This window comes from Leopardus geoffroyi, chromosome D3 (assembly GCF_018350155.1).
Source record: "Leopardus geoffroyi isolate Oge1 chromosome D3, O.geoffroyi_Oge1_pat1.0, whole genome shotgun sequence".
Taxonomy (NCBI): domain Eukaryota; kingdom Metazoa; phylum Chordata; class Mammalia; order Carnivora; family Felidae; genus Leopardus; species Leopardus geoffroyi.
The window spans coordinates 15,881,022-15,906,185 of record NC_059339.1 but is presented as its reverse complement, the minus strand read 5'-3'; the positions used below and the strand labels follow the sequence as shown (position 1 = coordinate 15,906,185).

Sequence of the window (25,164 nt, the reverse complement as noted above, 5' to 3'; positions counted from 1 at the left end):
CGTAACTTGAATCGATCTTCTGCACGACATATCATAGTGAAACTGGCAAAATACAAGGATAAAGAGAAAATTCTGAAAGCAGCAAGGGATAAACATGCCCTCACATATAAAGGGAGACCTATAAGACTCGTGACTGATCTCTCTTTTGAAACTTGGCAGGCCAGAAAGAATTGGCACGAGATCTTCAGTGTGCTAAACAGAAAAAATATGCAGCCGAGAATCCTTTATCCAGCAAGTCTGTCATTTAGAATAGAAGGAGAGATAAAGGTCTTCCCAAACAAACAAAAACTGAAGGAATATGTCACCACTAAACCAGCCCTACAAGAGATCCTAAGGGGGAACCCTGTGAGACAAAGTACCAGAGACATCACTACAAGCATAAAACATACAGACATCACAATGACTCTAAACCCGTATCTTTCTATAATAACACTGAATGTAAATGGATTAAATGCGCCAACCAAAAGACATAGGGTATCAGAATGGATAAAAAAACAAGACCCATCTATTTGCTGTCTACAAGAGACTCATTTTAGACCTGAGGACACCTTCAGATTGAGAGTGAGGGGATGGAGAACTATTTATCATGCTACTGGAAGCCAAAAGAAAGCTGGAGTAGCCATACTTATATCAGACAAACTAGACTTTAAATTAAAGGCTGTAACAAGAGATGAAGAAGTGCATTATATAATAATTACAGGGTCTATCCATCAGGAAGAGCTAACAATTATAAATGTCTATGTGCTGAATACAGGAGCCCCCAAATATATACAACAATTACTCATAAACACAAGCAACCTTATTGATAAGAATGTGGTAATTGCAGGGGACTTTAACACCCCACTTGCAGAAATGGATAGATCATCTAGACACACGGTCAATAAAGAAACAAGGGCCCTGAATGATACATTGGATCAGATGGACTTGACAGATATATTTAGAACTCTGCATCCCAAAGCAACAGAATATACTTTCTTTTCAAGTGCACATGGAACATTCTCCAAGATAGATCATATACTGGGTCACAAAACAGCCCTTCATAAGTTTACAAGAATTGAAATTATACCATGCATACTTTCAGACCACAATGCTATGAAGCTTGAAATCAACCACAGGAAAAAGTCTGGAAAACCTCCAAAAGCATGGAGGTTAAAGAACACCCTACTAACGAATGAGTGGGTCAACCAGGCGATTAGAGAAGAAATTAAAAAATATATGGAAACAAACGAAAATGAAAATACAACAATCCAAACGCTCTGGGATGCAGCGAAGGCAGTCCTGAGAGGAAAATACATTGCAATCCAGGCCTATCTCAAGAAACAAGAAAAATCCCAAATACAAAATCTAACAGCACACCTAAAGGAACTAGAAGCAGAGCAGCAAAGACACCCCAAACCCAGCAGAAGAAGAGAAATAATAAAGATCAGAGCAGAAATAAACAATATAGAATCTAAAAAAACTGTAGAGCAGATCAACGAAACCAAGAGTTGGTTTTTTGAAAAAATAAACAAAATTGACAAACCTCTAGCCAGGCTTCTCAAAAAGAAAAGGGAGATGACCCAAATAGATAAAATCATGAATGAAAATGGAATTATTACAACCAATCCCTCAGAGATACAAACAATTATCAGGGAATACTATGAAAAATTATATGCCAACAAATTGGACAACCTGGAAGAAATGGACAAATTCCTAAACACCCACACTCTTCCAAAACTCAATCAGGAGGAAATAGAAAGCTTGAACAGACCCATAACCAGCGAAGAAATTGAATCGGTTATCAAAAATCTCCCAACAAATAAGAGCCCAGGACCAGATGACTTCCCAGGGGAGTTCTACCAGACATTTAAAGCAGAGATAATACCTATCCTTCTCAAGCTATTCCAAAAAATAGAAAGGGAAGGAAAACTTCCAGACTCATTCTATGAAGCCAGTATTACTTTGATTCCTAAACCAGACAGAGACCCAGTAAAAAAAGAGAACTACAGGCCAATATCCCTGATGAATATGGATGCAAAAATTCTCAATAAGATACTAGCAAATCGAATTCAACGGCATATAAAAAGAATTATTCACCATGATCAAGTGGGATTCATTCCTGGGATGCAGGGCTGGTTCAACATTCGCAAATCAATCAACGTGATACATCACATTAACAAAAAAAAAAAGAGAAGAACCATATGATCCTGTCAATCGATGCAGAAAAGGCCTTTGACAAAATCCAGCACCCTTTCTTAATAAAAACCCTTGAGAAAGTCGGGATAGAAGGAACATACTTAAAGATCATAAAAGCCATTTATGAAAAGCCCACAGCTAACATCATCCTCAACGGGGAAAAACTGAGAGCTTTCTCCCTGAGATCAGGAACACGACAGGGATGCCCACTCTCACCGCTGTTGTTTAACATAGTGCTGGAAGTTCTAGTATCAGCAATCAGACAACAAAAGGAAATCAAAGGCATCAAAATTGGCAAAGATGAAGTCAAGCTTTCGCTTTTTGCAGATGACATGATATTATACATGGAAAATCTGATAGACTCCACCAAAAGTCTGCTAGAACTGATACATGAATTCAGCAAAGTTGCAGGATACAAAATCAATGTACAGAAATCAGTTGCATTCTTATACACTAACAATGAAGCAACAGAAAGACAAATAAAGAAACTGATCCCATTCACAATTGCACCAAGAAGCATAAAATACCTAGGAATAAATCTAACCAAAGATGTCAAAGATCTGTATGCTGAAAACTATAGAAAGCTTATGAAGGTAATTGAAGAAGATTTAAAGAAATGGAAAGACATTCCCTGCTCATGGATTGGAAGAATAAATATTGTCAAAATGTCAATACTACCCAAAGCTATCTACACATTCAATGCAATCCCAATCAAAATTGCACCAGCATTCTTCTCGAAACTAGAACAAGCAATCCTAAAATTCATATGGAACCACAAAAGGCCCCGAATAGCCAAAGTAATTTTGAAGAAGAAGACCAAAGCAGGAGGCATCACAATCCCAGACTTTAGCCTCTACTACAAAGCTGTCATCATCAAGACAGCATGGTATTGGCACAAAAACAGACACATAGACCAATGGAATAGAATAGAAACCCCAGAACTAGACCCACAAACGTATGGCCAACTCATCTTTGACAAAGCAGGAAAGAACATCCAATGGAAAAAAGACAGTCTCTTTAACAAATGGTGCTGGGAGAACTGGACAGCAACATGCAGAAGGTTGAAGCTAGACCACTTTCTGACACCATTCACAAAAATAAACTCAAAATGGATAAAGGACCTGAATGTGAGACAGGAAACCATCAAAACCTTAGAGGAGAAAGCAGGAAAAGACCTCTCTGACCTCAGCCGTAGCAATCTCTTACTCGACACATCCCCAAAGGCAAGGGAATTAAAAGCAAAAGTGAATTACTGGACCTTATGAAGATAAAAAGCTTCTGCACAGCAAAGGAAACAACCAACAAAACTAAAAGGCAACCAACGGAATGGGAAAAGATATTTGCAAATGACATATCGGACAAAGGGCTAGTATCCAAAATCTATAAAGAGCTCACCAAACTCCACACCCGAAAAACAAATAACCCAGTGAAGAAATGGGCAGAAAACATGAATAGACACTTCTCTAAAGAAGACATCCGGATGGCCAACAGGCACATGAAAAGATGTTCAACGTCGCTCCTTATCAGGGAAATACAAATCAAAACCACACTCAGATATCACCTCACGCCAGTCAGAGTGGCCAAAATGAACAAATTGGGAGACTATAGATGCTGGAGAGGATGTGGAGAAACAGGAACCCTCTTGCACTGTTGGTGGGAATGCAAATTGGTGCAGCCACTCTGGAAAGCAGTGTGGAGGTTCCTCAGAAAATTAAAAATAGACCTACCCTATGACCCAGCAGTAGCACTGCTAGGAATTTATCCAAGGGATACAGGAGTACTGATGCATAGGGGCACTTGTACCCCAATGTTTATAGCAGCACTCTCAACAATAGCCAAATTATGGAAAGAGCCTAAATGTCCATCAACTGATGAATGGATAAAGAAATTGTGGTTTATATACACAATGGAATACTACGTGGCAATGAGAAAAAATGAAATATGGCCTTTTGTAGCAACGTGGATGGAACTGGAGAGTGTGATGCTAAGTGAAATAAGCCATACAGAGAAAGACAGATACCAAATGGTTTCACTCTTATGTGGAGCCTGAGAAACTTAACAGGAACCCATGGGGGAGGGGGAGGAAAAAAAGAGAGAAAAAAAAAAAAAGAGGTTAGAGTGGGAGAGAGCCAAAGCACAAGAGACTGTTAAAAACTGAGAACAAACTGAGGGTTGATGGGGGGTGGGAGGGAGGGGAGGATGGGTGATGGGTATTGAGGAGGGCACCTTTTGGGATGAGCACTGGGTGTTGTATGGAAACCAATTTGACAATAAATTTCATATATTAAAAAAAAAAAGAAGTATTTGTCTTCATCTTCTGAGAAAAAAAGATGACTCTTGAAAAGTCCAGTTGCTTTCTCAGAATATATAAAAAATAAAAATAAAAAAAAAGAAAGATAGAAGGAACCTGGGTCCTACATGACCATGAAGCCACCATACCTATTCTTCCTCCAGAACGGAAACCTCTTTTATTGGAGGGAGCTAAGCCTTTACCTTGGTCAAGTCCTGGTAATCTCCAGCTCTGTTTACCATGCAGCAGCATGGAGTCCCAGCTGAGTCTCTCTCTTTGTCTCTCTGTCTTTTTTCCTCGACTGAACTGTCATGATTCTCACCTTTAATGTGCCATCATCCTTGCCTAAATTGCTGGCCAGGGACTAAGGAAAGCTATTGGCGGGAGGTTAGTTTGGATAGTGGGGAACAGACAAGGAAACTTGGAAGCGTGAAATTCTGCCAAGAGAAGTAGGTCTTGGAGAGTCTCCATTGAGGGTGTCAGGAAATAGATACAGGAGGGTCTGAGCTAAGAGTGAGAGCTGGGAGTCAGGGGAGCATCTGTAGTTGAAGGGAAGCTGGTACCTTTGCAGGAGGTGGAAAGGTGTGCATAGTAAGGGCTTGAGCAAGATGCTGAACTAGGGACTCCCATGTACATGATCTCCTTGAATCCTCACAATATCCCCAGGAAGCAGGTAGTTGTCCCCATTTTGCTGATGAGCAAACCAAGGCTCAAAGAGGTCAGGCAGTCTAACCATAGCTTAGTAAGTGGTGGGGCTGGAATTTAAACCCAGGTGGTTTGATCCAGGTTGATCTAGCATGAGGAAAATGTGCTGGTTTTGGAAATGGTCTGTTCTGGTTTTAACTAGTTAGCATCTCCTGATCCCTTGGTGTCTGTGACTTTGGGTGAGTCATTTCTCCCTCTTCCAGATGCACTTTTTTTCATCTGTAAAATTGGGCTAAATGAAACCCATCTTAGGACATTGTTGAAACCATATATGACAGGCACTTAGCATGGTGCCTGGCACCTTGGAGATGTTCGGGAAAATGGTAACAATGATTGTTTTCATCATCATCACCATCAAAGCCGTGAATGATTGCTGTTACAGCCTTCCTGCTGTGCACACAGCCAGGGTGGTGGTTTGGCTCTAAGTCCCACAAAGCTTCTGGGAGGTGGCGCTTGTTTCAAATGGTGAGCTTGGGAGGTTCTTTTCTTTGAGGGTGGCGGCAAGAACAGCGTAATTAGACCGTAATTATTTTGGGATTTGGTAAATTGCATTATGCAGTAATTCATAAGGGTCCGTGAATCGGCTGCCCATAGTGGTGGTGGGAAAAACACTTGGTCTTCGTGTAAGTAATGAAATTTATTAAGCTAAAGGGCCAGGGAATTAACCTCTGCTCTGCTAAATAAGAAATTACATGCAGAAACCTCCTAATTATTTTAAGTGGTTTTCTTTTCTGGATTCCTCCTTTACTTAATCTCTGAGATCCTCAGGAAAAGAGAAACGAAGGAGGAGGAAGGGGAAGAGGAGGAAAAAGATAGAAGCATCTAAGGAACCCGCTCACAACCTGGTGGGTGTTTCAGGGGAAGACGGCTGGTAAACAGTGAACTCACATCAGACCTATGGATTTAGGCAAGAGTGGGACGTACGTTAATGTCAATTAAAGTTTTTTTTTTTTTTAAGTTTATTTATTTATTTTGAGAGAGAGAGAGATACAGTGCCAGTGGGGGAGGGGCAGACAGAGTGGGAGAGAGAGGATCCCAAGCAGGCTCTGGGCTGGCAGCAGGACCCCACCCGGGGCTTAAACTCAGGAAACCATGAGATCATGACCTGAACCGAAACCAAGGGTCAGTCGGACACTCAACCGACTGAGCCACCCAGGCACCCCCATTAATGCCAGTTAAAAAGCTGGGTTCTAATTCTCACTCTCCCAGCAGCTGGCTGTGTATATAGGGAGAATAGTTAACCACTCTGTTCTATTAGCTAAGGGAGAACCATCAGCACCATCATGACCCCCACCATGACCATTGTCACTGCAGCTAGAACAGGAACAATTGCCATGTGCTGCTAACTAAAAAAAAAAAAAAAAAAAAAAAAAAAAAAAGGCTTTGCAGTTCCTGGATTCTTCAATGTCTTTTTTTTTTTTTAATGTTTATTTATTTTTGAGAGAGAGAGACAGAGCATGAGCAGGGGAGGGGCAGAGAGAGAGGGAGACACAGAATCCGAAGCAGGCTCCAGGCTCCGAGCCGTCAGCACAGAGCCCAACGCGGGACTCGAACTCATGAACCGTGAGATCATGACCTGAGCTAAAGTTGGACGCTTAACTGACTGAGCCCCTTCAGCGACTTTGTGTGAGGTTACCCAGATGGGGCAGACTGGAGGCCTGGGTCTGTCCTCCTCACCTGTTCTTTGAGATAATATTACCTCATCTGACTTGTCATGAAAGCCAAAAAAACAAAGAAATGGTGTGGAAGCATTTGAAGAAGTCGTGCAAAAGCTAACCATGGCTGGAAATTGGGAGATTCAAACTGCTTTGTGAAGAGGAAGGATTGGCCCTGGCAGTCTGATCACAGTACTGCTGATTGCCAGGGCCACATTCGGGGAAGCGAGCCCTCTCATCGGTGTAGGGTACACGCACATGCGTGCGTGCACACACACACACACACACACACACACACATATCTGTGTGTGTACACAGATGAGAAAGGGATGAGTGGGGATTGAGATGCAAAAAACACAGCACCTCTGTGCAAAAGAGTTTCAGAATTTGGGCTAAACTCCTCTCTAGAAATGAAATTCCTTGAAGGCATTCACCGTATCACACTTACCACGTGTCTCCCCTCACCCCTTCCCGTTCTTGGGCACATGATAGAAATATAATATTATTTTTGATCATCAATTAAAGAAAATGGCTAGTTGATTCAGTGAGTTTAAAAAAAAAACCCAGAAGGGTTATGTTGATTATTTGATCTGTTGAAGGTCATTTCTCTTCTTATCGATCTCTAGAATTAGAAACCAGCATTTTCAGGCATCATTTTTCATGATTCCCAAATTGGCTGTCAGTGAGTATTTGCCTAATCTAAATCTCTTCCCTGCTTGCCGATCCCATTTTTATGTATCCTGCCTCCTTCTGAATACACTTCATTCAATTCCTTCCTTCCTGACATCCTTATTGGACATGGACTGTGTACAAGGTGAATTGGGGCCAAGGAAAGGTGCCAAAATGATAAGATTTGGCCTTCGCTTTCAAAGAATTTGCATTCTAGTTGGCGTTTGGGGACCAGAACCCCCCACTCCTGGTGTCTGCAGCTCAGCCTTGGGCATCATTGTTCTGATCTGAGTCAGAATCTAAACTGAGAATTTTGGAAGTGAGAAGACCATTGGGGAAAGCTCTAAACCCTCCTTTTGCAAATGAGATCCAGAGAGGAGAGGTATCGAATGCAAGTTGGAGGCAGACCCAAGACGGAAATGGGGTTTCTGGATTCCCAGTTCAGTGCATTGTCTCTAAACCCTCGGTCACCTCAGGCATCACTCGATGAACTGAAAAGCAGGAGCTGTTTAGCTGGAGGCTTGATGTTTAAAAGTTTGGGCATGACCAGGGGCACCTGGGTGGCTCAGTTGGTTAAGCTGCTGACTTTGGCTCAGGTCACAATCCCATGGTTCATGGGTTCGAGCCCCTAGTTGGGCTCTGTGCTGACAGCTTGGAGTCTGGAGCCTGCTTCAGATTCTGTGTCTCCCTCTCTCTCCATCTCTCTCGGGCTGTCTCTCTCTCTCTCTCTCTCTCTCTCTCTCTCCCCCCCCCTCACAAATAAACACTTTAGGGCGCCTGGGTGGCTCATTGGGTTGGGTGTCCAGCTTCAGCTCAGGTCATGTATCGCGGTTCGTGAGTTTGAGCCCCGCATCGGGCTCTGTGCTGACAGCTCCGAACCTGGAGCCCGCTTCAAGTTCTGTTTCTCTCTCTGTGCCCATCCCTTGCTCATGCTCTGTCTCTCAAAAATAACTAAACATTAAAAAAATAAAAAATAAACACTTTAAAAATAAAAATAAAAGTCTTGGCATGACCAAAATGTTTTTGCTTCTTAACTCTGCTCCTCTGATGTTTTGGTCCTCCGTGGTGCACAGAGCCATCTTCCTCAGCGTGAGGAAGCATATCGTGTGAAGAGTGTTCCGCTCTGCTATTTTAAGTCCTCCAATGGCTCCCTTCTGTCCTCACTGCTTTGTCTCAGGGCTCTACCCTTCTGTGGGGCTAAGTACCAAAGTCTTCCCTCGCAGGCACCATGCTCTAAAATCAGGCTGCCATCACGTCTCTCCTCTGGTATCTGCCACTCCTTCACTGGCCTCCCTGCCTTGGACCTCTTTTCCTCCTCTGTCCTCACCAATATTGCACATCGTCTCCAGACCTCCCAGTGCAGCCCCCAGGGCTCTGCATGAGCTGGATTTGTCCTATCTCCTAGACCTCTTCCTCGTCAAGTGATGCTTAGCAATACCAAGCTGCAAGACAATGGTCTTCCCCATGCCAGTGCCTTTGCTCATAGGCTTCCCTGCTTCTCCACCTGGCTCTTCCCTGCTTCTCCACCTGGCTGACTTTTACTTACCCTTCAGAACTTGCTCAGGTAACCCCACGCCTCCCCAGCAGTCACCTCTGCTCTTCCCAGGCTGCATTAGGCACCCCTGAACTGCTCACTGACTTGTCTGTCCATGCACTCCCTCCTCCCATCCCCACCACCAGACAGAGCTCCCTGAGGGCAGGGCCAATTTCTAAATCTTTTCTCTATCCCTAGAACCAGCACAAAGGAGAGCCTCATAAAATATTTACTGCATGAATAACTAAATCATTTGAAATTCTTGCATTTCAGAACCTAATTAAATACACGCTGACTTTCTGGCACATAATACCACCGCCACCCTAGTTCGATGTGGTCCCTTTACATTCTCTTTGGATGGAGCAGGTGTATAGAACCGTCCGTGCAGAAGCTGAATCATCCAAACAGGAAAGAGATAAATGGATGTCTTTGCAATATATATATATATATATTTTTTTTCCAACTGGGAGCTAGAATATAGCTGTGTTCTAAGAAGTGATCAGATGAAAGGGGCTCCCTATGTGCCTCTCAGGAAGTTATTTCTTTAGCTTGTAATGCGGTCTCTGACCTACCTATACCAAATGACTGCAAGAGGTGTTTAAACCCCCCAAAAGGAAGGCACCTCTAACGTCTAATATCAGGCTACACGGTATGCACATGTTGCATTTTGATTGAATTTCCTGGACTTTGCAAGCTTCATATGACCTCACTGTTCACACAGGTGCACACACACCCGCGTCCGCACACCATCCTGCCTTCAAAAGTCGCTTCAGACCTTGTAAACATCCTGAAATGCAAACACCGTGATGGCAACCTAAAATGGCCATTTCATCGGTGGCCGCCAACCAAGGTCGCCAGCCACGCCGGCTTCTGTGGGGTTAAAAGGTGCCTTGGCCGAGGGCTACTCTTTAATTAATGTGAGTCAGCATTTGTATGGGAGGACTGCATCTCTTTTGGAAGAAGAAGAGGAAAAACCTTCGAAGTGTCAACAAACAGTTCTACATGCATCCCAATTAGGGTGATTTCTGGAAGGGAGCGGAAGCCTACCACAGCTCTCCGTTTCTAGGCAACTGCTATTAGGAGTTCTGCACCTCACTGGGGAGGGAATATTGGCAAGTCTGTTCGTGTGCAGGAGTCTAATGTGCCTCTTCCTGTTCCCCTCACCTCCCCACCTCCCTTCTCGTCTGTTTGCCCCCTCATATTCAGAAGCAATTACAACTTGGAGGGGGGCTCGGAAGAAGCCAGATATCCTTGAGGGCAGAAACCCTGGAGAGGACTGAGGCTTGGAAAATCATCCTAATGGTAGCCATTACTTACAGAGCACTTTCTGTGGGGGAGGCCGGGCCCTTGTGCTTCACCCGTGTTAGCTCATCGAATCTCTTCAGTAGCCCTACGAGGCAAGCACTATAATTTCAAAGATGGGGCAACTTTGAGGCTCACAGAATTGAAGCGCTGGGCAAAAGTCACCCAACAAGAAGGTGGCGATGTCAGGATGTGCACACTCTGGTCTGTCTGAATCCAGGAGCCACTGTCCTAACTGTGGCGCTCTCTTGGTGCCGTCTGCACACAGGTGCTGAGAAAACAGAAGCTTGGAGAAGCCTCTGGAGGCAGTTGGCTTTCAGTTCTGAGATACACTGATTGACTTTTTTTTTTTTTTAAAGGAATGCAAACCCCAGCCTGCAATGCACATTATTACCTATTGTGCTTAATGACTAAATGGAATGGGAGAGTTGTTCTTCACAGACCTGCCAGTGTGGATGTAAATGCATTAGCAGGAAGAGAGGCTTTTTCGGGAGCACACCAGCCATCTCCGAAGCACTCCTGGTTTAGAATTTCCAGACAGACAACAGACAATGGAATAAGGCACAAGACAACCAGGCTGCAATCTTTGGACCCATGTTCTCCCGCTTGATTGACGGCAGGGATTACTTGCCGGAGACAGGGCGCACTCCTCAGGAATTCGCAATGGCTATGTCACTCCGAGTCAGTACACAGGGAGATGGGAAGGGTCTGAGGCGTGGTGCAGTTGTGTGTGTTGGGGGTGGTGGCCAAAGGCTCCCTTTCTGAATTTACAACTTGGGTCTTGCCTGTCACTGTAAGCAGCAGCTTCTCATGGCCTCCTGGTCCTAGTGTGGTTGTCTGCCACTGCCTGTCCTTGTCATAGTACATTCAGATGAATCCCAGAAGATGCAAAACGTGTGCCCAGAACCACAGGCCAGCTCTCTCCCGTTCACTCAGGGTCTGCTGAGCTGTGTCAGCCTGAAAGCTGTTTGTTTCAGGGTTTGGTCCCCAGGGTTAAGCTGTCCTCTCTCGTCTTCCTCTCACGGTTGAGACGACCTTACGTCAAGTCCTAGACCAGTGCCTGACACAGAGGAGGAACTTGGCAAAAGGTGTCTATAGTCACCCAGCCTTCCGGGTCCTGTCCTGGCTGTGATCATGTGCATAATATTTTCTCTGCCTGAGATACCTTCCCTTTCTCTCTCTGTTTTACCTGGTCACTTCCCATTCACTTTTCTAGACCAAATGCTTTTGATAAGTGACAACTCAAAGACCTAGATGGGTATTGCAGGGAAAGGTACATGAACCTGAACATGCACTTACGGCTGTATCTAGTCTGCGATCCACCTGAGACACTCTTACCAATAATCTGGTCTCTCTCTCTCTCTCTCCCTCTCTCTCTCCACAACGCACTTCCTCCCACAAGCCCTGAGAGCTCTTTAAGCTCTTATTTTTACCTTTCTATCACTACCAATAAAGGGATGCTCAATTGTACAACCCCCCGGGGTATTATTATTTGTATTCTACAAATTGTATTTTGGGGGCTCTGTTCTCCATGGGGCACACATTGTAAATGGTGCCCCTGGAATTGTGCAAGAGAGCAGACCTGCTCGGAACATACACTGCCTCCCTGCAAATCCTTGTGCTTTCCTGAAGTAGACTTTGAGAGAAAGAGTTCACAGGATCTAAGGGTGAGCTGTCTCAGGGCAGGGATGGGGATTCAGATTCCCGCCTTAACTAGTTGCTTGGATCTTGCTTCATTGCAGAGATTCCTAAAAAATCTCTTCTGATTCAAAGAATTTTCTTGCAGAATAATGTTCTAATTGATTTCTTTTTATTTTATTTTTTAAAATTTACATCCAAATTAGTTAGCATATAGTAAAACAATGATTTCAGGAGTAGATTCCTTAATGCCCCTTACCCATTTAGCCCATCCTCCCACAACCCCTCCAGCAACCCTCAGTTTGTTCTCCATATTTACGAGTCTCTTCTGTTTTGTCCCCCTCCCTGTTTTTATCTTATTTTTGTTTCCCTTCCCTTATGTTCATCTGTTTTGTCTCTTAAAGTCCTCATATGAGTGAAGTCCTATGATTTTTGTTTTTCTCTGACTAATTTCATTTAGCATGATACCCTCCAGTTCCATCCACATAGTTGCAAATGGCAAGATTTCATTCTTTTTGATTGCCGAATAATAGTCCATTGTGTGTGTGTGTGTATGTATGTATATATATATATGTGTGTGTGTGTATATGTGTATATGTATACATATATGTGTATATATATGTGTATATGGATAAAAAAGATGTGATGTGTGTGTGTATATATATATGTGTGTATATATGTATGTATATGTATATATATATATACACACACATATATATATACACACACACACACACGCACACACACACACACACACACACACACCATATACCATATCTTCTTTATCCATTCATCCATCGATGGACATTTGAGCTCTTCCCATACTTTGGCTATTGTTGATAGTGCTGCTATAAACATTAGGGTGCATGTGTCCCTTTGAAACAGCACACCTGTATCCCTTGGGTAAATACCTAGTAGTGCAATTGCTGCGTTGTAGGGTAGTTCTGTTTTTAATTTTTTGAGGAACCTCCATACTGTTTTCCAGAGTGGCTACACCAGCTTGCATTCCCACCAACAATGTAAAAGAGATCTTTCTCCGTATCCTTACCAACATCTGTTGTTGCCTGAGTTGTTAATGTGAGCCATTCTGACAGGTGTAAGGTGGTATCTCATTGTGGTTTTGATTTGTATTTCCCTGATGATGAGTGATGCTGAGCATTTTTTCATATGTCTGTTGGCCATCTGGATGTCTTCTTTGGAGAAGTGTCTATTCATGTCTTTTGCCCATTTCTTCACTGGATTATTTGCTTTTTTGGGTGTTGAGTTTGATAAGTTCTTTATAGATTTTGGATACTAACCCTTTATCTGATATGTCGTTTGCAATAATCTTCTCCCATTCCGTCAGTTGCCTTTTAGTTTTGCTGATTGTTTCCTTTGCTGTGCAGAAGCTTTTTATTTTGATGAGGTCCCAGTTCTAATTGATTTCTTTAACTTTGCATCCACATGCTGCCAGGAAACTCTTGTTTGGAGCTAATCTGACCCAGAATGATTCCTAAAGTGAAACACGTCAGATGTGCTGAAGGGCCAGGCCATGCATTTTCTTTAAATGGCACCCATGAGACTGACAGCAGCAGAAAGACATTCAGAAATTCCTGACCCTCAGACTTTGTCTGCCTCAGACGCACCCTAAGAGAACTTGCTGAAGCATCAGTAGACACTTATCAGGCTCTTTGATTTGGCTGTCTTGCATTTTTTTCAGCTCAGGGCAGAAGAGTGCTTCTATGAGCATTCTTGCTGACTCTGTTTTTGTTTTCGTGGGAAATTTTGAGAGGATGAGGTCCAGGTAAGCTTCTAAGGGGTCGCCCTACTGTCCCCCATCCATCTGATGGTATAATATGGCTGTAGTGAGGTTTGATTTTGGGGAAACATTTTCACTCCACATCATTGCTCATCTATTAAAATAATTTATGTAACATATCTTGGCTTCTCAATAGGAAAAAAAAAATTGTGCTCTCCTTGTAAGTTCCCTCCCCCGCCCCCCCCCCCCCCCCCCAAAAAAAAAAAAGCAGCCAGAAAATGGGTTTGGTCAGATGCTTGGACAGCTTCCCTCAGATTGAACAGGGATAGGGCATCCTGGAGGCCCTAAAGGTAACCTCCCATGTGCAGGTAAACTGATTGTCTGGGAGAAGGCATCTAATAACATCCTATGGGTTTTGAGAGCTATGATGTGGATCAGTGAGATGTCAGCAAAGAAAGGCCAGTGTGGTCTGGCAGATCTTGGAGGACCTGTTCTCTACAGCGACTCTTTGTGGTAGTGAAAAGCAATGGCAGCGGAGGACGCTGCAAGCGCAAGCTTTCTCCTCTGGGTGAGCAAGGTACCCAATGAACCTCTGTTTATTAGACAACCCAAAAGAGGAAGTGAAGCTTCTAGAGGGAGACCTTTGACTTCCTGAGAATAACTCATGTGATGGCTCATATGGTCAACTGAAAAAATAAAAAGAAGCGTGACTCAAATTTGTAGCCTCTTTCATGTTACAGAAAAAGTGGTCCGTAGGATGAAATTGCTTATTTTCTTCTCAATGATGGGTTTGTGGGTATGGAGGAAGGACGTAGGTTGGTTCAGTTGTGATCCATCCTTTTTTCTTCTCATTGATTCAAGCTGTTGACTCCACTTCCGATAAAGGTAATACTAATAAGAAAAACGCTGATAATGACAAGAGCCGACACTTACTTGGGCAACTCTATTCTAAATGCTTCCTGTGGGCTAACTAATGTCATCTTAAAAACAGTGTCTGAAAAGGATCCAGCTCTTTGTCTGTCAAGGCAAAGGCCAAACTATAGTGTCCTAAGCTTATTACAGTTGCACATCCTCCGGCACCTGGTTTTCCCATCAGACAGGAATGAGACATCTCTGGGTCCCCTCACAGGTGGTAAGAAAATCTCACCGAAATTAAGTGGACAGAAGAACCCCAGTGGCATGGTCAAGCAGTTGGGGTGTGGTATTAAACACCAGCCATCAGGAGTATTGGCCCTTCTGGTTGTAGTGTGTATTTAACAGATGCAGTCCAAGTGCTGGATACATGCATCTTGACTCATTTCATTTTCATCCCTGCCCTGTGAAGTAGATTTCATTATTATTCTCCTCATTTTACAGATGAGGGCAATGAGACTCGGAGATTAGATAGCTCGCCCACATTTAAACATCTTATCAGTGGCTGAGCCAGGATTCAGGCTGGTTCCAAAAGCCATCACATATTATACTATCTGTCAATACATTAGATCAGGTGAAGGGTAGGTGACGGGAAAACTGGTTTTAAAGGTGTTTCTTGTTCTTATCCATTTCTGGAATAGAGTCATGAGGAAATGAATACCTGTTGAAATATATTTACAAGCATTAATTTCGCAATAACAGAGTGTGAACTGCCTGCTATTTTTATTATTGTTATTGCTTTGCGCTCCCGTGGGTTGTGGGTTGGACAAATGACAGAGTGTCACTTCTCTCCCAGTGGGCGGCCGGGTGATTTTGGTCTAGCATCCCAAGTGTTGCTCCTGAGCACAGTTCAGGTGTTCTGAGATGAGCTTGGTGAACCTGTGGGGTTTCTGGCTTTTTAATGCAGTTTTTTGTTGTTGTTATTGTTGCTTTTTTTTTTTTTTTTTTTTTTTTTTTTACTTTTAAGTGAAATCATGACTGCAAAATGTTAGTTCACGCTACAGGAAAGACCCAGGCAAAGACGTGGTCAAAGACTATAGTCTGTTCAGGAAAAGTCAAAGTTTTCATTTGCTTTGCAAAAGGTGCATGGATTATAGCCCTGGGCAATAGGCTCATCTGGGTGACAACAGTCACTTCTGGAGGGGCTGGGATTACAGGAAGTGCTAAGAAGTAGGGCAGATATTTTACGTGAAGAATCCTGGGGATGGGAAATGATCTCACTGATGCAACCTGGTTCTATCTGTGGCTCAGCTGGATGTTGCCAGTAATTTAGGAGGGGTTTATTTCATGAACACTTTATGTTTTCATTTTGCTTTCCATAAACTGCTCCCCCCATCCCCACTGCTGAAGACTATACTAAAGCGAAAAGTGCACAGTCATGTGTCAAGTATTTTCAACCTCTCACCCTGTATTTCTTGCTTTTCTCTCATTTCTTGTGAGAGAAGCTCATTTTGTTTCAAACATTTCCTGAATTAGCTACCTCTTCAGAACTGAAACACAGTGTAAATGTAGAAGACTTCAGTGAAGGGTCTAAAATCTTAAAGGTGCATGCTTTAGGAGTTCATCGTAAGCAACTAAGGTAATAATGATCTAAGTCCAAAGATGTCCCTCTAAGCACTGTTTATATAACAGGACCAAGTTGAAAATAATGAAGAAGTCCAGCAATAGGAAATAGGTTAGGTGAATTTTGCTGCATTCTTACACTGGAATATTATACAGCTATTAAAATGGTTGATATGCTTGAGTGGATATTTGATATTGAAGAATTATTGCTAATTTTTAGATGTGGTAACGTTATTATGGTTTTTGCTTTAAAAAGAGTTCTTCTGGGGCACCTGGGTGGCTCAGTCGGTTAAGCGTCCAACTTCAGCTCAGGTCACGATCTCGCGGTCCGTGAGTTCCAGCCCCACGTCAGGCTCTGGGCTGATGGCTCAGAGCCTGGAGCCTGCTTCCGATTCTGTGTCTCCCTCTCTCTCTGCCCCTCCCCCGTTCATGCTCTGTCTCTCTCTGTCTCAAAAATAAATAAACATTTAAAAAAATTTAAAAAAATAAAAATAAAAAGTTCTTCTGTAGATAGTCATTTAAATATTTACAGATAAGATAATAAATGCTTGAAAATAATGGGGGAAGCGATGCCTGGGTGGCTCAGTTGGTTGAGTGTCTGACTCTTGTTTCCGGCTCAGGTAATGATCCCAGGGTCATAGGATCGAGCCCCACTAAGGGCTCTGTGCTGAGAGTGGAGCCTGCTGAAGATTCCCTCTCCCTCTGCCCCTCTCCCCTGCTAGCTCTCTCTCTCTCTCTCTCTTAAAAAAGATATATATATATATTGTTAATATTTGTTAATATTCTTAATATTTTAACAATATATATATTGTTAATATAATTAATATGTATTAATTATGTTATTCTGTCTGCCTTTATGGATATCTGAACATTTTCATACTAAAAACCTTAAAAAATGGAGTTGTAGATGTGCATTTATTGCATGGAAGATGTTCATAATCTGTTGCTGAATAAAAAAAATCAGGTTACCAAATGGTGCAGGCAGAGTGGTTCTCTTGCCTTATTAAAATTACATGTCTGTATAGAAAAAATATTGGAAGTTGATATGCCAAAATATGAATAATCATTCCTTAGTGATGTACTTGTGTGTGGTTCCATTACTTATTTATATCTACTGATCTGTATTTTCTAGTTTTTCAAGATTGTCTTATTGGTGTATGTTTTGAAAGTTGTTTAAAAAATAGAGTTGGGGGGGGGGGCACCTGCGTGGCTTAGTTGGTTAAATGTCCGACTTCGGCTCAGGTCATGATCTCGCGGTTTGTGGGTTCGACCCCAGCGTCGGGCTCTGTGCTGACAGCTCCCAGCCTGGAGCCTGCTTCAGATTGTGTCTCCCTCTCTCTGTCCCTCCCCTGCTCATGCCCTGTCTCTCTCTCTCTCTTTCTCTCTCTCAAAAATAAATAAACATTAATTTTTTTAAAAAAATAGGGCTTGGGATACAGAAGTATCTAGTAATGCTGAGCATGTGCAAACTCGATGAGCAACAATTCCACTTTTAGGTATATTTGCAACAGAAATGCGTATGTTCAGCAAAACACATGTACAAGCATGTTCACAGCAGCTCTGTTCATAGTACCCCCTCAAAGTGGAAACAACCCAAATGTCCATCAATACCATAATGAATGCGTCATGCTATCTTCACCGAATGGAAATTAGAAGGGACCTGAGAAAGACCAAACTCCATCCAGCTTTATGAGACAGTATGGATAAGCCTCAGAAACATAATGTTGGATGAAAACAACCTGATAATATAAAGAGCTCCAACTGTACAATTTCATTTATGTAAAGTTTGAAACAGGAGGAGCTGATCTCAGCCTCAGAATTCAGGATAGCGATTTTTGGGGGTTGGGGGTGGGGTAGTGACTGGAGAGGACACAAGGAAGCTTTCTGGGGGAGCCTTGGTAATGTTCCTTTTCTTGATGGGGGTGTGGGTTAGCGAGGTGTGTTCGTTTTGCGAAAGTCTGTTGAGTTTAATCATTTGTGTGCTTTCCTGTATTATGTTATATTTCAATAAAAAAATTTTTAAAAATTACAGGGCTTAATGCATGCAGCGTCTGCTCTAAGTGGTGGATTAGTGCTTTATTGTGCAGCCTGTGGTTACATCCATTAGAGTAATGGCTTGTTCAACAATCCCCATAGGAAGAGATTTAAAATTAACTGATTTGCACAGTCTCCACTTAGGAACTATCCTTCTTGACTCCCCACCTCTCCCTATCGTATCGGCTCTAGCTGGCCTTAAAACATAACCCTCCAAGGTTCAGAATCTGGGATTGGGTGTGATATTCCCGCATCTCATGCTGCACTGTGCCTGGAGCTCCCTGACTAGGGACAGGGAGGAATCCATGAGATGGCGATCATATTGTAAAATAGTTACAGTCACTCAGGGTACACGGATGATGTAAGATACACAGCTACCATTTATCAAGCACTTACCATGGGTCGGGCACTGTTCTAAATGCTTCACATGTATTAACTCATTTAATCCTCACAAGAGCCCTGTGAGAGGGAGAAAGTATTTATGCAATCCCCACTCTGGGACTCAGAGAAATTAGGTAGTTTGTTCGTCACTATGTGGCTTGTAAGTGTCAACTCTGAATTCCCTGGTCTCATCTCTGTTCTCAGAGCATTAGAAGAGCTAAGGGAAGGAACGAAGTGGAATAGAAGATATGATACACCTTGTCTCCTTTTGTTCTCATCAAAGAAATCCCTGGAAGGAGACATTGATTCCATCCTACAGATGAGAAACTGAGGTTCAGGGAGGTAAAATGACCAGAGCAAGACCACTTAGCAGATAAGGGACAGGGCTGGGACTGTTTGTCTCCAACGTTGACACTTTTTTGTCACTGCCTGTGAACATTTTCAGATGATCTCACAAAACCAGCGAAAAAACAAAGACTACCTTTTGTTGACTTATTCCTGCATTTCTCACCCATCTCTGTTCTCACAAATGCCAGCAACAGTGTGAAGCAGATCTTGTTATCTCTGTATCCCATACCATAGTTAAAGAAACTGAGGTCTAGAGAAGTGAGTTGATTTTGTTCATGGACGCCTAGCTAATTGCTGGTAGAGCTGGAATTTGAATCCACCGCTGACTCCAAAGCTAATGCATTTCCAACTGTATTATGTAAGGCCCCAAGCCTAACTATAAGACTGAGCACATTGCCTGTCATCTGGGAAAGAATTTCAGAAAACGAAGTATTGTGCGAATCCTTGTGTAGCCAAAGGTTCAAGGGTTCAAGTTACTATGATGCTTAGATTTGAAAACATGGTCTTTTAATTCTTTTTTTTTTTAATTTTTATGTGGGATCCTCTGAGGTAGCCCTAGCCACAAGGAAAAGAATTAAAAAGATATCTACCCTCAGTGGAGAGCGGTGTAAGAAAAGCAGAGAAGAAAACTTGCCCTCGATCTACGGTTAACTAGAGGTGTCAAAGACACACGAAGACATCAGTAACAGAGAAAAAAATGGGCAGGGCCTCTGGGTCACATTCAAGATGATAAAAATGCAATTAACTTGAGCCAGGTTCCTCCAGCCCACAGCGGTGACCTACCCGTTGGGCACGCGGCTGTGTTTATCAGTTCTGGGCTAAGGACGTAGGGCCAAGTGCTTGCCTTTATGGAACATGTAGGGGACTCATTAAAGTCCACCCGCTGGCTGCAGGGTGTGGGGATGATGTGACATGGCGGGGAGGCACTGAGGGCTTCTTTGAATGATTCATAAGGTGCAATTCAGAAGCCTTAACTTTGCCTGCATCCGAGGCATTGACCAGCATGTAAATCCATTTTTCTGAGACAATTCTGGGGCTTTGAGGCAAGTCTCAAGTCAGGGGGAGGGGCTGGTGGGCCAAGTCAGGCTTGAACTTGTAAATGAAGACGTTCTGAGTTACAGGCTGTGGACGTGGAGGTCCTGGGTGTTGAATGGTGAGACGTAGAAGTTGCTGAGAACCGCCAGTGAATGTCTGAGGTCAACAATAATTTTTCCAGCTATTTAAATTCACTGATTAAAAATCAGCCTCATTCATAAAGGGATTTGGTTGAGGTCTGTTCCTCCTGTTGGTCTCTTGCATGCCAACCCTCAAATGGAGTTAATAAGGTGTCATTATAGACACCAGAGTCTCCTTTTGAGATGGCAAATAAATTACATCCTGTGCATAGAGGATTTTCAAGACCAAATCTGGACTCAGACTGAAAGAGTGCTGTGATCCACTAGTGATGTCTGCCTTGGACACAGGAGAGAGAAGTGGGAGTACACGAGCCGCCTATCTACCATCCTGGATCTAACTTTTAATTAATTTATTAGTCTCATCTCTAATTGTTTCCAGGAAAAAAAAAAAAGTTGGGAAAAACTCATTCTACTTACCAGCTCAGACACAAACCATATCTCAAAGTGAATGTCCCTTATTAAACGTTGTTACCTCATAAAGAATTAAGTCATCCCATCCACAAACACTTGGGAACTGTGACAGTGGACATGATATAGTCTAGGCTATGGTAGATCTTATATCCTAGTGAAGGAGGCAGAGGTATCAATGAGTCATTGTAGCACATTGACCCTGCCTTTCCCTTGTCCCCCACATCCAATCCATTAGCCAGTCCTGTGGCTCTAAATAAATCCCGAGTCTACCCACTTCTCCCCGGTTCATTGTCAACTCTTACAGCCTTTCAACTGGGCTCTATGCAGCATATGGAATGTTCTCTTAAGAATCAGATCATAGCCAGGGCGCCTGGGTGGCTCAGTTGGTTAAGTGTCTGACTTCAGCTCAGGTCATGAGCTCATGGTTCGTGGGTTCCAGCCTTGTGTCAGGCTCTGTGCTGACAGCTCAGAGCCTGGAGCCTACTTTTGGTTCTGTGTCTCCCTCTCTCTCTGCCCCTCCCCTGCTCAGGCTCGCTCTCTCTCTCTCTCTCTCTCAAAAATAAATAAACATTAAAAAAATTTGTTTTAATCAGATCATATCCTTCTCTTGTTCAGCACCCTCCAATGGATTCTCATTACATTTAGACTAGGACCCAAATGCTCACCATGGCCTCTGAGGCCCGGGGGCCATGTCTCTAATTTCATTGACTGCTTCTCTCACCCTCTCTCACTCAGCTCCAGCCACACTGGCTACTCTGTGTTTCTCTAACACTTCCAGCTTGTTCCAACTTTGGCTCCCATCCACTATTTTCCTCTGGAATACACCTGTTGTCCTCCACCCCCCTTCCTCCTATATCTTTATGTGAATGGTTCTCACCATCCAGATGTCAGGCCGAGAGCCCCCTTTACAGAACAGCCTCTTTTGGCCACTCTAGATAAAATAGCAGCTTTCTCCCCATCACCAGGCTATAGGCATCACCTTGGTGATTTTGTTTTTTTAATTTTTAAAAATATTTATTTATTTCTGAGATAGCACGAGCAGGGGAGGGGCAGAGAGAGAGAGGGAGACACAGAATCCAAAGCAGACTCCAGGCTCCGAGCTGTCAGCACAGAGCCTGACACAGGGCTTAAACTCACAGACCGTGAGAGCATGACCTGAGCCAACGTCAGATGCTTAACTGACAGAGCCACCCGGGTGCCCTGCATCACCTTGTTTTATAGTCTCTTAGTATATAACCAACACTCCCTTCTCCATCCTATTTCATCACCCACTAACTTGTTTGTTGTCTTTGCCCCATTTTAATGCACACCATTGCCTCTTATTCACTGAGGACAGGGATTTTGAATGTTTTGTTCGCTGCCGTGTCTCCAGTATATCCAGTCGTGCCTGGCGTATCCCTGGTGATACCTGATATTCAATATTTGTTGATGAAAATGAGTGACCACAGAAAACTGAGGAAGAACCAAGAAGTGCCTAACCTCTTACAAAGAAAAAAAAGCTTCTTCCTTTGCCAGAATTCCACCTTTGTTATTTCTAACTGCCTTGCTTCAGCTGTCTACCAAATGGAGCTCTAAAGCAAAATCTCAAACACTTGCATAATCTGTATCCTGCTGGGGTCTGCTGGGGAACTTGTGGGGGGGGGGGCAGGGTGGTAATTTCTCCCTGTGTCTTTGCAGTTGCCTTCACCTAACTAAACTTGGCCATGGGCAGATCATAGCTCCAAGTCAATGTTTCAGTTTTAGTTGCAGAGATGTTTATTTTCCTTAAAACACTTGCTTTTTATAAAGCACCAGCAGCTTTGGAGAAAGATAGGTTATCGGCTTCATGAGTCATCCAAGAACTGGGCACATGCGGACACCCCGATTGGCAGCTTCCACTAGGAGAGATTCCGCGAGCAAACATGTGGCAGGCTGCCTGGTGCCACCGAACATCTGGCAGAGCAGGCGAGGAGGAAAGCAGTTAGGTTTTTATTCTTTCTAGCATCATGTTAAACTGGCCATGAAACTAGGGATGGTGTCATTGAATTATAAGAGGGCTGAAGTATTAAATAAAAATCTAGGAGGTAGTCGGGGCGCCTGGGTGGCTCTGTCGGTTAAGCGTCCGACTTCGGCTCAAGTCATGATCTCACGGTTCGTGGGTTCGAGCCCCGCGTCGGGCTCTGTGCTGACAGCTCCGAGCCTGGAGCCTGCCTCGGATTCTGTGTCTCCCCTTCTCTCTGCCCCTCCTGTGCTCATGCTCTGTCTCTCTGTCTCTCAATAATAAACATTTAAAAAAAATCTAGGAGGTAGTCAAGGTGTTTGGTTCAAGGTAGGCTAAAGTCTAATCGGCGAAGTGGGTTTGAAAAACAGTAAGTGGGAAAGACAACATCTTCTTTGCTAATAATTCGCCTCATTTAATACTGGGAGATGAGCACACAGGGTTTGCATCTCTTGGGGAGGAGATTTCCCCTGGAAAGCAGGATGTTTCCTTCTGAAGGGGACTCGCTGTTTCCTTAAATGTCAGTGGAATCTGAGAGCGTGGCCAGGTGGAACACTTTATTGTTGTTTCTTGTTTTCTTGCTTGTGGCTTTCTGTGTGGCCTTTTCCACATTCTCTTTCATGTCCAGCGTTTGGACAGGCTAAGCCTGTCCAGGGAGGATGTTAAATTCTAGCTAGTTTCAGAGCCATGGTAAATGCGTCTGGCAGGAGTGACAGTCTCAGCCTGCCAACTCAGGGGTGGCAGAAAAGCCACTGTCTTTATCACCTTTTGACTAAAGCCCCTATGTTCTGCTGGCTTAGTCCACAGTTCAACCTTGGTTGGTGGGGGAGAGGAAGCATGTCCCCAGGGATGTGCCGGTGAATGCTCCACAACCATCGCTCTTGGCGGGGGAAGGGAGGGGGGGTACAAATAAGCCCTGATTTGTAGCATTTGTGGATTTCTGTGCCGTGAGTATTTCCACTGTGGCTGATTTTGAGCTACCGACGTGATGTCAGTGAATGTAGAGCTGGGCAGACATTTGCCTGCAGCCGCTCCTGTTCTACAACATTTCCACCAAACAGATACCGTAACCAGAAATAATGTCAAGAGCACAGAGAACAGTGAAATGTATGGCATCATTAGGAAGTGATGGGTTTGGAGTATTTATTACCTTTGTTTTAATGTGATGCATTTAATTGTGAGTTCATATCATTGAATTTTAAACTGTATCTGTGTCTAATAACTGGCTTGCAAATTTGCTGAAAATTTCGCATTCAGTTCTGGTTTGAGCTGGCTCAGCTTTGTCGCCCTCCTTGAGCTGGGTTGAGTCTTGGTATCTGGAATTTAGTTGGTACCTTTAGTTATCAGCTGTTTGTCTACAGGATACAGATTAATATGGAAACTCTCATTTCTCAGGCTCCCAAGATTCTGGTATGTATTTGCAGCTGAGGCTTTGGGTCAGAATCATCTACCTCAAGATTGATAATATTCAGCTGGTAAGAACCTGGTTACAATGGTTGTATATGGCCGGTGTCTGTTCCGATTGTTTGGTGCCCATGACATACAGATGGTTCTGTATTTTGAACTTCACCTCTGATCCAAATTCTGTGCTGCACCATTCCTTCTGAAGCCTGGAATGTCCTCCAGGCATGGCCGTGGAGCAGAGTACAGATCCCGGTTGAGGCGTTCTTTCTCAGCTACACGAGCCTCTTTCTTTGCTGCCCCCATTCAGGTAGCTCTTGACTTTCTGACACTACTCCCCCCAAGGTTCCCAAGGCCTGAGCCTCAAAAGCCCTCTCGAGCCTGGGTTCAAATACTCTAGAGGCCAATATGTCCACAAGTAATGGAGGAGTCCTTGTGGGTCTCAGCCCTCAATTCTGAGACCCAAGTTCACATGCCATCCCTGCGCTCAGCTCTACACGAGCTTCTGAGACTGAGGTCCATCCGCTCTCGAGCTGGGGACATTCTCTGCAGGATTACCTTGACATTGACTATTAGTCTGCTTAGGCTGCCATCACAGAATACCACAGCCTGAATGGCTCAAACAACAGACATTTGTTTTCTCAGTTTTGGAGCCTGGAAGTTCAAGGTCAAGTGTCAGTAGGGTTGGTGTCTCCTGAGGGCTCTCTCCTTGGCTTTCAGACAGTACCTTCCTGATGATGTCTCTTCCTCTTCTGATAAGGACACCAGGCCTGTTGATTCAGGGGCCCACCTTTATGAACCCCCACTTAACCTTAATTACCTCTTTAGTGGTCCTATCTCCACATATAGTCATTGGGGGTTAGGGCTTCAACATGTGCATTGGGGGGTGGTGTGCAATTCAGTCCATAGTAACTACTGAGCACCTGAAAGGTGGTTGGTCCAAACTGATGTGTGCCCTGCGTGTAATTCGTCACTGCTCATTTTGTATCACTTTGTCACTTTTCATCACGTATGAAGAATGGAATAGAGTATTTCATCAATATGTTTTATATTGATTACATGATGATTGACAACACTTCGGCTATGTTGGGTTAAATAGAATATGGTATTAGAATTACTTTCACCTGTCTCTTTTTACTTTTCAATAGTAGTGCGGCTATTCAAAAATTTAAAATTACATGCACAGCTTGCAATTAACGTTTCTCCCGGGCAGGGGGTGTTGATGCGTGCCTTCGTCCCTTCATGCCATTCTTCC

General features: G+C 43.6%; 1 protein-coding gene across 1 annotated transcript in view; it reads right to left on the bottom strand.

The window, feature by feature from the left end:
- Positions 1-25,164, bottom strand: part of CCDC60 (coiled-coil domain containing 60) — a 168,611-nt gene that overhangs the window by 70,497 nt on the left and 72,950 nt on the right. The gene's annotated exons all lie outside the window — the stretch shown is intronic.